This window comes from Lygodium microphyllum, chromosome 13, assembly GCF_053477565.2.
Source record: "Lygodium microphyllum isolate KBCC chromosome 13, Lygodium_microphyllum_v1.1.10, whole genome shotgun sequence".
NCBI classification, from domain to species: Eukaryota; Viridiplantae; Streptophyta; class Polypodiopsida; order Schizaeales; family Lygodiaceae; genus Lygodium; species Lygodium microphyllum.
The window spans coordinates 72,583,903-72,596,454 of record NC_141147.1 but is presented as its reverse complement, the minus strand read 5'-3'; the positions used below and the strand labels follow the sequence as shown (position 1 = coordinate 72,596,454).

The following is a 12,552-nucleotide window of genomic DNA, read 5'->3' as shown; positions in this document are numbered from 1 at the left end:
GTATAAGGATCAGGTTTCCCTCTTGTATTCTCAAACAGAGTGTTAGTCAGAAACAGAGGGGGGTTGAGCGTGATGACTCATGTTTCCTAAATCACTCATCAAGAGGTGAGACTGAGGAACGTTACAACACTTGGTGCAAGGTATGTTTTCCTTTTCCTATGCACCCACGGGATGGGTCTCTGTCATCATCATAGGACATGTCACCCTCTTCTATACACGCACAACAAGGATCCCTAGCCTTCTTGCTTACACCTATGCTAGATAGGGTTGGACACACTAATGCACCATGAATTGTGCACCCTGGCATACTCCCTTTGCACCATCCCCCTTGTCGATTACTAAGCTAGGTATAAGATTTGGGTTTCCATCAATATTACCTCGAGTGATGTGCGTTATGGGGTGACTGATTGATCTCTCATCCCATCTGAGTGCCCGTGAGCTGAGTGACTATCCTTCGTCAATGACTCCTACCCCGATGGGCTTTATCAACCAACTACGTCCCTTGGTGTTGTTGCATGGTCCTTGCCATGCTGGCTAAATGTTGGAGTGAGCCATGGTACCTCCTATAGCCGACTCCAACCCTTCTGTAGCAGTGACAGTTCCTTCAACCATACGCGGAAACGGGCCAAGTTTTTCTAACTGTATCCTTCTGATTGCAAGTGTTTGTTATGTGTTAAGTGTGGGGATGTCAGAGTCCAGTTGGTTGATGAGTCTTAGGTTGTGTTGATGCATCCAACCCTGTCTATTTAGGTTTTAAGTATGGGGATGTGTCCATGCGCGTTTATGATGCATACCCCCTGTATATGCCTCAATTTTCTCATGCATGTATGCCATGATTTGCTTTTACCCTGATGGGTTCCCTTCCCCACCCACCCTTTCACTTCACTCCACCCTTGGGACCGTTTCTTCTCTCTTTCACTTTATCCCTTGTTCTGAAGTTTTTTTCATGAGAACACACCCTACGTTCACCGGAATCCCACTCCCACCTTCTAGCCTTGTTCGTCCCTTCCAACTGACAATTTTCCTTTTTACCAATCCCCCTGTTTGGCCCAATGGTTCTTGAGTTATTTATTTTTGAACCATTTTCCATCAATTGGCCGTGTTTCCATGTGAACACATCCTTTTTGCTTCGACACCACAATCTGACATGATAGCCCTGCCCTACACCTCCCATATTGATATTTTTCCTTTTTACACCCTATTATTCCGATGCACGGTTCATTGATTATTAATTGTTGTGGGTTCAGGACCTTTTTGTTCGTATTTTTTTAATTACAATTTTCCATGTGAACGTGCCCTATTTTTACCGCAATTCCAATTCAATTTTACAATCCTGGCCAGCCACCCTTCTCTACATTTTTTCTTTTTTCTCCACCCTATTTTGCTCGCTGGATTTTGAGTTATTAAATTTTTCATGTGTTTTTGGGTATCCTTTTTGTGTTTTTCGCATGTGAACACTTCCTTGGACATTTTTTCTTTTTATTGCCCTTCGTTCTGGTACTTGGTTCTTTCCGTATTAATTTTTTAGTCCATTTTCACATCTTTTTTTTTTTCCATGTGACTACTGCCTCTTTCAATCAAAACGATGTTTTGATGTGACAAGTTTGTCAGGCCCCTCATTTTTCCCATTTTTCCTTCTGTCATGTGTTTCGGAGCGTGAATTTTCTGATATTAATCCACGTATGTATTTTTAGGCTCAATTTTTACATTTTTTCCATGTGAATGCCCCACATTCTCCCAGATCCCTTGTTGCATTTTTCCATTGTCTTCCCCTTGCCTTTTGGCACATTTTTCATTTTAACAGCATTTCATTCCGATGCACGGTTTGGGTTTGTAAAAGAGTGGGGATAGACGGGTAGGACACGGATTAGCATGGGAATACCCAGTTATACTGATAGGGTATATAAGGTGTTGAGAGACCCAATTAGGGCATTAGTTTTATCAATAATCAAGTCTCTCTTTTCTCCTTCCTCCTAGCTTTCATGGCTTCCCTCCTCTTTCTCTCTCTTTTCCTATCTTTCTCTCTCTTCTGCTAGTCTTTCTCTCTCTTCTCTCATCTTCTTCCTCTTTCTCTCTCCTGTCTGCAGTATCTCCCTTCTCTCCTTCTCTCTCCTAGGTCTCCTTCATTACAGTTGGTATCAAAGCTTAGTTTTTAGATCGTTCCTTTCTCTCTCCTTTCCCTAAAAAATCTAGTCTCATTTTCCAACAATACACCCTACTTTTCAGGTACACATGCAAAGATGGCAGCTTTCTTGGAAGACAGACAGGAGTTATGGTAGGAGGCTTGGCCAAATCTGGAGGCAAGGAGACAAAAATGGCAGCTCGTTTTCAACTTTGAGATCTGCAACATCTTGAGAGAAAGCTTCCTTGTGCTTTGCTCTATCATTCAAGCACCCTCTTTAGGTGGCTCAATTCAACCAGGTGGGAGACATTCTCTGAGAGATTCGTGCTGGCTCTAGGTAGACATAATGGTTGCTATGTGAGAGTCCCATGGTGAAAAAGGGGACAGGTGGGGAGCTCAACAATGGTGTGGAGATGGCCGCATTACTGGACCCTATAGGCCACTATGATGACTTGCAAGGTCAGCCTGTACAGGATTCGGTGCAGCACTGTTGAAGAACTTGGTTCTTGCACAGTAATGCCTGCTATGATGATTGCGCAAAGTGTAGCTTCCAAGGGATCAATGCCTTCATAAATCTGTCCGCCACCACATATATTCTAGATCGTGGAACGCAACCTTGGGATGTAGCTACAACCCCCCCACAAGAATGATATCTGACAGACTGTCGGCATCCACTGCTGTGCTTGGCCTAGGCATCTCATGACCAAGACTTCAGATTTTTGGAAGTATTCTGCAATCACATGCTCAAATTTCTCATGAGTGATGGTTCCCGAGATCCTCTTTCCTGCTACTTCCCCTTCAATGTTTGCAGCTTGCGCAGATGACAGTGCATGCATGGCCCTCTCAACAATGGGCCACAATTGAATGGATAGTTTGGAAAAACAGAACCCTAACTTCTCCTCTGCTGATGCATCAATTTCTTTCAGCACATACTTGATCAAGTTCTGCACCATGTTCTCTCCTCGGAAGCTTCCCCCCAAAAAGGGCCTTGATTTGACAGACTTCCCCTGCTGTGGCTGCGATGGCCACATCACAAAAACATGCTCCCATATTAAAAATCAAAGCATTCTTCTCAACCCCACTCCCTAAATTACCATAGTTTGCTTGCTGCTATTGTTGCGCATAGAGAAGTGCAACAGTTGTGGACTCCAGCATCAAGCGAAGAACATGAAGACCAGCCATGGCACAGGCCCTTTCAATGCAAGTTTGCTGAAACCTGCTGAAAGAAACCGGCATTGTTAGGCGACTTTGCTTGTTGAAACAACCACGCCTCTATCATCATCTTCATCATTAGCATTAGCAGCCACACCCTTATCATCACCCTCTGCATCAACATCTTTGGTCTCTGTTTATTGCTATGCACATCGATTTGGGAGCGTTTGTAGGATGCTTGTCATCATCTTCATCATCATTAGCATCTTCTCCATCAAACGTGCTACTATACACACTGGGGCGCACTGCTAGAAAACAGGGGAAGCTGCCACCAATGTACATTTTAGAACAGTGCATGCTGATATATGAGCTTGGAGTCAGGATCCATGGCTTCTTGCTGAGGCACATGGTCGGGTAAACTTGTCCTTGATCATATTGGTCTCATTATAGAGATTTTGGGACACATGCTAAAACCAAACAAGCGAGATTACAGCATGAGTTGGATGCTATTTTTATGAATGCAATACTCACTACTGTTCAATAGCGCAATCTTGAGACTAGCAATGGACAGCCAAGGATGATCAAATGGATTGGGAGTCATATATGTTGTTTCATCAGTTGTTGATCTGTTGCTACTAGTTCGGGTATAGGTTAGATCCAATAAGTATGGCATTTCAATGAAAAACTTCTCTACATCCTTTGTTGATGGGCATGCACTTTGCTGCATTTTGAATTACTACTTCCTAAAGATGTTGCCCATATAGTAATAGACGGTCCAATGCATTTCTCACCCCAGAAGTGTGCATAGATATGGTAGCACATAGTATCACACAAACATCCCAGTTCTATAAAGGAGCTACTATGGTTGAGTTTACCCTTGTGGATGGTTGCTGCTACACTAGTTGTGTCTGTAGCAATGGTACCAAGTTTGGTTTATTGAGGATAACATCACAAATGTGTTTAGCTGGGCAACTCTGGATCACAGAACTTTTGTTGTCTGAAGTAATCTGTATTCTTTAGAAGCACTCCTAAAAATCTCTGGGTCTCTTTGAAAACCACATGGGGTGTATGCCTAAAGTGTAGTGATTTAGTTGTAAAGCTAAGGCTTGTCACTTTGATTCTCTTGATAGTGGCACTTATATACTTATGTTGGTATGAAGATGTTTATGCAAGTGGCAATGGTACTCACAGGATATGCCTATGCCTTTGATTGGCAATCTTGGTAATGATGCTTATGATTGGTCTTGAGATGTCATGTATGGTAAGGTTATGCTCTTGTTGGCAATGTATTAGCCCTAATCAGGAAGGAATTGGCTCATATTGGCAATGGTTTCCACGCACAGTGATGCATGGAAGTTGCAAAGTATTGCAGGGATGCAGACTCAAGGAACTGCTCACAAAATTCAATTACAGCAAAGCCTTCTTATATGATTGAGCACAGATCCCATAGCTCAATTCAAAGAGGGAATCGTTCCCTTTGATCTAGGCCAAAAATCTTCCCATTCCGCCCTAAGATTTGGGAGACATGCTCAATTTTGTGCTCAGAGGTACTGTGGGACAGGCAGTAGTCCTACACAGTCAGCCCATAAAAGTCAATTACAACAAAGATCTAATCATTTACTGTCATATATATTTTTACATAGCCTCATAGAGGGGATCAAGAGCTTTAATTTGAATCAGAAATTTTGGCGATCGGAGCTTCCTAGCTCAAGTTTCCATTTCTGTAACAGGGGGTCTAGTGGACTGCACTTGGGATGGTAGGCCACAAGGGTAAAGCAAAGGCCCAAGAGGACTTCTAGCGTGAAATAAGGGACTCATGTACCTCAATGAATGATCCTAGCTCAACCCAAGAGGATCGTGAAGACATGTTTGAAGAGGGTGCCCTCGAGATGGACCGCTTCTCTATGCTCAACCATACTCTATGCCAACACATGAGACCCGTCATGCTGACCCACATCGAGAGTTAAAACAACGCTATAAGGAGATGGAAACCCGCCAAGATCAGCATCATTCTGAGATGATGGCCAAGATGGGCTTACTCGTCGAGCGCATGGGTGCCCTCATCTCCTCCATCGCACCCTCCTTGGCTCAGCCCAAGTAGCATGTCCCTCCCCGTGAGGCCAACTCCCCTCCTACCTTGGAGACCAAGCGTAACCCACAAGGCTTTGGTGTCACCCATGGCCTTCCCCATAGAACCAATGAGCTAGGTGAGCCCCCTATGCGACATGATGAACCCATTCTCCCATCACCTGTGAAGAACCCTTCTAGCCCATCCTTGGGACAGCAGCTCCCCTGTAGTGGAAGCTATATGCAAGGGCAATTTGCAAATTTTGGGCAGCATAGTATGCAGGGTGCACATGGGTAGCATGCACATAGCAGTTTTGGGCAGCAAGGACCCAATGTTCAGTTTGGTTTGCATGTATTGCATGGGCAGCATGGAAATTTTGGGCAGCAAGGGCCTAATGCAGGTGCACATGGACAACATGGAAATTTTGGGCAGCAAGACCCTAATAATCAGTTTGGTCCACATATAATGCATGGGCAGCATGGCACCCATGGACATTTTGGTCAGCAAGGCATGTATGGGCATTCTCATGGACATTTTGGTCAGCAAGGCATGTATGGAAATTCTCATGGACATTATGAGTACCATGACAATTGGCATGGGTTCGATGTGCAAAGGCAAGTGCATGCGCCTACTTATGGTCAAGATGCATATGATGAGTATGAATATTTTGAGCAGCATGCATCTAATGACTATATATGTTCTTATGAACTACATTCTGGTCACATACATGGACAACCATCTAGATAGCATTATGTACATGGACAACATCATGCAAATGTATATGAGTATGTACATGGGGAGCAACATCATTATTAGCAATGAAGTGCTCAATATCATCAGCCACTTGATCATTACTATAAGTAACATACACATCCATATGAGCCACATGATACTTCTCAAGAACGATGCCATGATGAGAGCATCTCACTGCTATAGGCTCATGAGCAGATACCCCATCAACCCAAGGCGCTTAACTTTGAATGCCCAGTTATAGCCATGCATGTGAAACTCATGGACATGAAATGCCTAGGGATTGATGCATTGAATGCTGTATTGATTGCAGCCTCATATACTCCAGTCTTTGTGAAACTTCATAGCCTTGGTCGAGCTTGGTATTGTTTTGGACACGTTGGAGCTAGAGTTTGCTAGTAGCTATCGAACGTTGTGAAACAGGTTTAATTTCTTATTGAGACTCTTGCATATCACAGGAATTATGGGATCATGAGCACTTCACATTGCACTTGTTTGATGCACTACACTCGGGGGTCATCTCTTGATTTTATCAAATACTTCCATGCCATGGGTTTGGATTATGCACATTTCGCACCATCATTGAGCACTTGCACGACATGAGGCCCACTACAACTATATGCAGTAAAATCCTAGTTGCATGTGCACTTGAGAGAGCACCTTTATTGAGCACACACATTTCTTACACGCACGATATTTGGGATGTTCATCACAAAGTTAGGAACCTCTAGTTGAGTGGATAGGGTGGTTGGGTGAGTTAGAGGGTCGTGAAGGATGCTGTGAATTGTGAGATGGGTTGTTTTTATTTATTCAACATCTTAAGGACCATCATTTTCTTGAGTGATTGTGAGAATTTGGGTGGAGTAGAGTATAACATATTTTCTTACTGAGGTTTGAGAGGCTTGGGCCTTACCCTACTCCCCATAAAATTCTTGTACATGAGTGAAGAGAGTGGAGGGTCACATGGGGAGTGTGAACTCTTGTTGTGCTAGTTGTGAAGTCGGAGAATTTAAATATCGAAGCATCTGGTTATCAAGGTATGAAATTTCCATGATGTTGGATTTATGCTTTGATATTTTCTATTTTTTGTAGCAAGCTTGTGGTAAATAGTATAGGGCTTAAGAGGTGCTTCCTCTACATTGCATTAGCAATGCTTTAAATATCAACTAAGAACTCAAGTTCCTAAAGGGTTTTAGTTGAAGATAGATAAGGAAGAAAACTCCTAAGTTCATTAATCTAACACTCTTTAAACCTGTTATTAAAATCAGATAAAGTGACACTAAAAGAGATGAAGGGAATACCAATGAAAACTGGGATAAAAGTATGCATAAATTTGTTTTGGAAGATCAATAATTTTCATTAGAATTTACATTAGTAAAAGCTTCGGTCACTACTAATTACTATAAGCATTGTAATTATGAGTGCAAATACCATCACTTATACTAGAACATATACCAACACATGTATTGGTGCAATTAACAATGTGTGCAAAGAATATTGTTGATGGATATACGAATGAGTGCATAGAATCAGAGAACGCTCTACTTTTTGATCTAGGAAGCCTGCCCGCCTCCATGATGCGTTTTCTTCCTGAGTTCTCCTCCTGCCTAGATCTCGCACTCATAACCACCTGTAATTACCTTAGGCTCGTTAAACTTCTACTTAAGCAAGATCCGGCACCGCAAGAAAGCGGCTTCCCTCCCCTCTTTTTTGATCCTAATGCTATTGATAGTTGCGCTACGACCCGCTTAATGATGCGAGCTAGCCTTCTACCTTCATTTTGCCTAGCGCTCCTAGAGGATATGAGCGACAGCCAATTCACTAGGTGCAATCACCCCTTCCTATCCACCACCTCTCTCCATGTCCGCATGAACCTGAAAGGGTACATGCAGAGCCATCAATTTTTACGCAAATCCATCCGCCCGCCCTCCCCCCCCATTCCGACAACGAGAGCTAGCCTTGGCTGTCTTGCTCCTCATGTAATCCTATCCTGAAATGTATCAAAAAAAAAATGCACGATCACTGCACCTAGGGGTCCTTAAGTTAGGCATGTCCAGTGACCTTTGTCGGCTGGCTCCACTCCTAACCCCCTAGCCCTTTTTAATCCCCCACGTCACGCTTAGGGCACATCAACGACATGACACACCTAGGGAGGTAACACTCACCTATGGTTCGACATGTCACCCTAAGCCACTGGCACCACCCCCTTGGCACAAATGGGGTCCTCAAGTGTGGGATATCACCCGGGTTTGCCTGCGACCACTTTCCCATTTCACTAGCACGAGCACATTGCACCAACACGCTGAGGTCAACACCCCCTAGATAGCGCACTGCACCTTCTCCTTCAAGTACACCACAAATGCCCAACCACCAACTTCGGAGGCCCTCTTCCACTCATGCAATCCACTAAGCTGCTCCGACGACCATCGTTCTTGAGCTTCCACAAACACCTCAGTCTACATGTGGCGTTCCACCATGTAGGAGGTTTCGCTCAACCGCCAAGACCCGCAGACCACTTATTGTTGTTGATTGGTCCGTGGGTCTTGGCAGTTGAGTGAAAGCTCCCACACATTTGCATACTGTAGGTGTGGAATGTTGGGACTTGAGTGGCATAGTTTGATGGAGAAGTAACGGTTGTCATTGATAGGCATGTAGCTAATGATGGTTTAAGGAATGCATTTAGCCTCCTTATATGAAAGAGGAAAAATCACTGATATAAGACAAACCACAACTGCTAGGGAATAGCTCTAACTAACAGTGAGTGAAGATGTAAGTGGCAATGGGATTTGTCAAAGGATAAGTGTATTAGGCTGAGATACATCCCATCGACATAACCATCATGCATAGAGTAGGTCTCATGGGTAACATAAGAGACCAAATAAAGGCACAACAAATTGAGCAATGTAACGAAAGCTCAATACATAACCAACCAAGATGCATACATCACTAACAACATCATGCCAGAGATAGGTGTTGGCCTAATATTAGATCAGCCCACTAAGCATGTACATGTCACCAAGTCCCACAATCTCACTATAAGACCCTCAACATTGAATCAAATTCCTAATGTAACATCCAAGTGTTGAGCAACGGCTCCCACTAGAACAAAAGTAGAATAAAAAATGAGCAAACACTTGCAAGGGATTAAATCCAAGGACACTCTTCTTCCCTTATTCCTCTTAGTTACACTACCTAAATCATGGGATACCTTTCATACTGCTATGTGTGCCAACATACCTACTAATGGATTACAATTATAGGATGTAGAGGGTGCACTCTTGACTAAAGAGATTAATAAAAAGAATGTCGATGCTTCTTGTACCTCTTATGCTTTGATACTTTGAGGCAATAATGGTAGGAGTGGTAATGGCGGGTAAGTTCCATGGCCGTAAGTCCTCTCGTTGACTTGTCATTACTATGGGAAAGTAGGGAATATTTGGCCATAGTGCCATAAGATGCATGAGGATAAGCGCAAGGAAAAGAGCAATGGTAAATTATAGGACAAGAATGATAATTGCAACTTTGTCCCTAGCAAATCAAGAGTTAAGATTAAAGAGTCGTCGCCTTGGGCACATGTCCTTGAAAGAAATGAAAATGCTTACTTATTTGATCTTCAGTCCCTTGACTATAAGTACTTTGAGTGTTGTGATCATCCTTTATATGGCAAATAGAAACAAAATACACATAAAAAGTCTGGTATGACATGCATGGCTAAGCCATTGGCTATTGTTCATTTGGATGTATGTGGTCCCATGCCATGCAATTTGTTAAGTGGTGCTAAGTATTTTGTTACTTTTAGTGATGTGAAGTGACCGAAGCTTTTACTAATGTAAATTCTGATGGCAAGTCTTGATCTTCCAAAACAAATTTATACATACTTGTATCCTAGTTTTCATCCGTATTCCCTTCATCTCTTTTAGTGTCACTTTATCTCATTCTAATAACAAGTTTGAAGAGTGTTAGATTAATGAAGTTTGGGGTTTTCTTCCTTATCTATCTTCAACTAAAACCCTTTAGGAACTTGAGTTCTTAGTTGATATTTAAAGCATTGGTGATCCAATGCTAGAGGAAGGACCTCTTAAGCCCCATACTATTTACCACAAGCTTGCTACCAGAAATAGATAATATCAAAGCATTTATAGAAGATTGGAAGTATACATATTTAGGAATTGAAATTGAACCCTTGTAGTCTCTTTGTAAAATGGATTTCATACCACATATTTCATTTCACTTAAAGAGGCATAAAGAAAGCTAGATCTTATTCTTTCAAAAAGGTATACTTTTGCTAGCATATCTCTTTACTAATGAGATTTAAGGGAGATCACCATTGGTGGTTGGCAAAAGATAGTTTTCCTATGAAGAGAGTAGGCTATTAGCTACGTTGTAATATCAATGCTGCATCCAAATAAATAAATAGAGGAAGAATAAGGCCATAACAAAGATAAGTGGCCATGGAAAATGGTGAAGTCAAGCAGTTTTCATATATGTTGTATATTCCTTACGTTAAGAGAAACGTATTATCAGTAACTTTCATAACTCATCTTGGCCATCAAGTGAGGTTCACCAACACAAATGCGAAAATCCTCAACGGTATTCATAAAGCTATTGGAAAAGGAGAAAGAAGGAACAACCTGCATGAGCTAAGTTCTCTTGCAACCACTATGAAAGGGTGAGTAGGAGTGAGAGAGAAGAGCATAAGTGGAAGCAAGTGCAAGAGCTATGGAGGTTTGAACAAGAGAGCAAGTTTGGTGTGTGGAAACTTCCAGCAGTCACAATGTGTGACCTATATTCCCTTTATTATTGTATCATAATAAATAATAAGCAATAAAGATGAGAGTGATGAGTTGTCATAACATTTAAAAATATTTCATTGCCACATAATCTAAGATTTATCAAAAAGTAAGGTCAAGGCTCAAATGTTTTTTGGTCTCAAGTGCAATCAAGGAAATGTTCTCAAAATGACATGTGCTCCAAAGTATATATGTAAAATAAGTTCATATCATAATGCTTGTGTCTTGTGAATCCACAAGTTAGCTTTTTTCAAATAAGAAACTAACTGTGGAAACAATAAAACATGTATTATATCCCACAAAACCCAATATAAGAAGACCTTAAGCCTAAAGTTTAGAGTCAATTGCGACATTATATGTTAGTTTGAGTGCGTAGTTTAGTAAAGTCCTTCCAAACTACTAGTATGGTAGTTATCTTCTTTAGCATGCAACCATTAATCACATATCATTGTGAAAGATAATTTTCTAATTAAGACCTTAAAAAGGTTCTGTGATGATACACGAATAGGGAACCATGAGAGGCACCATCCGATCACTATTATAAATTGACCTCAAAGCTCATTGACTCTATCTCTTCAATCTCTATACTAATTGGCCTTAAATCGACATTTCTAAGGATAGAAAAACATCCCACAAAGAGAAATATCAACCCAAATAATCTCATGTAGATACGATTGTTGCCATTATGTCCAATGAGGATCACGAATGAGCCTCCTTACAAATTGTCTTCAAGTCGAAAATTCCTCACTATGTGAGACTAGATGAAAACAACATAAGGTTCTTGTGTCCCTTTAGTTACAAATGAGATTATTCATGTATAACCAAAAAAATTTGTGGAGCTTGCGAAAGCCAAAATTCAAGTGGCCATGTAAGTGTGCACACCGCACCTTCTCTTTACATCATGTTAGCAAAAGAATGGCTTTTAATCTTGGTGGAGATTTATTCATGAACTGTTTAGCAAGAAGGTAGATCAAGTGGCGGGGGTTCAAGAGTTTAGTGAAATCATTCCTTGTGGTAGGAGTTAAAAGACTTGATCGAGGGACACACAGGACTTGCGCGTGCTGATCCGCAAGATCATGATGCAGTTACACAGATCCCAAGTCTAACTCTATACTCAAATCCTAAGTCTTTGCACATCAATGCTTTTTGGGAAGGCACTGAAATGCACGCAGTTTTTCTCGTCCTAGCCTTAGGAGATATGACGCGAAAAGGAATTGTAGACACAGGCGCAGGTGTTAGCGTACTAAACCATGCAGTCTTAGAGGCATGGGGAAACCCTCTTGTAGAGACTGCCAGGTTTAACGTCACGTTAGCAAATGGAATAAAGGTAAGACCATTCGGGGTCTTAAAGAATTGGCCAGTAAATATTGCCGGTGTGCAATTTTTGGTAGACTTCATTGTCATGAAGGGAGTCGATTACGACATACTATTAGGCCGACCTTGGATGAGGAATGTGTGTGTCATAGAGGACTCGGGCAATGGGTTGATTTTCCTAGGGAACAGAACTAGTGCAGTAAGGGTAGAGATGGACACTTGGAAGACGACCCCTGTTGACCTAGCTGCCATCTCAGCTATGCTGAAAGGCAGTTCTCAAACGACCAAACCCTATGGATCACTCACTAAATATATTCCTTGCCCTGAGGATGAGAGGGATTGGATGCACATTTTGG

At 41.9% G+C, this 12,552-nt stretch overlaps 1 pseudogene; it reads right to left on the bottom strand.

The window, feature by feature from the left end:
* Positions 1-2,544: 2,544 nt before the first annotated feature.
* On the bottom strand, positions 2,545-3,616 carry LOC148026757 (heat shock 70 kDa protein 8-like; annotated as a pseudogene).
* Between the last annotated feature and the right edge of the window lie 8,936 nt (positions 3,617-12,552).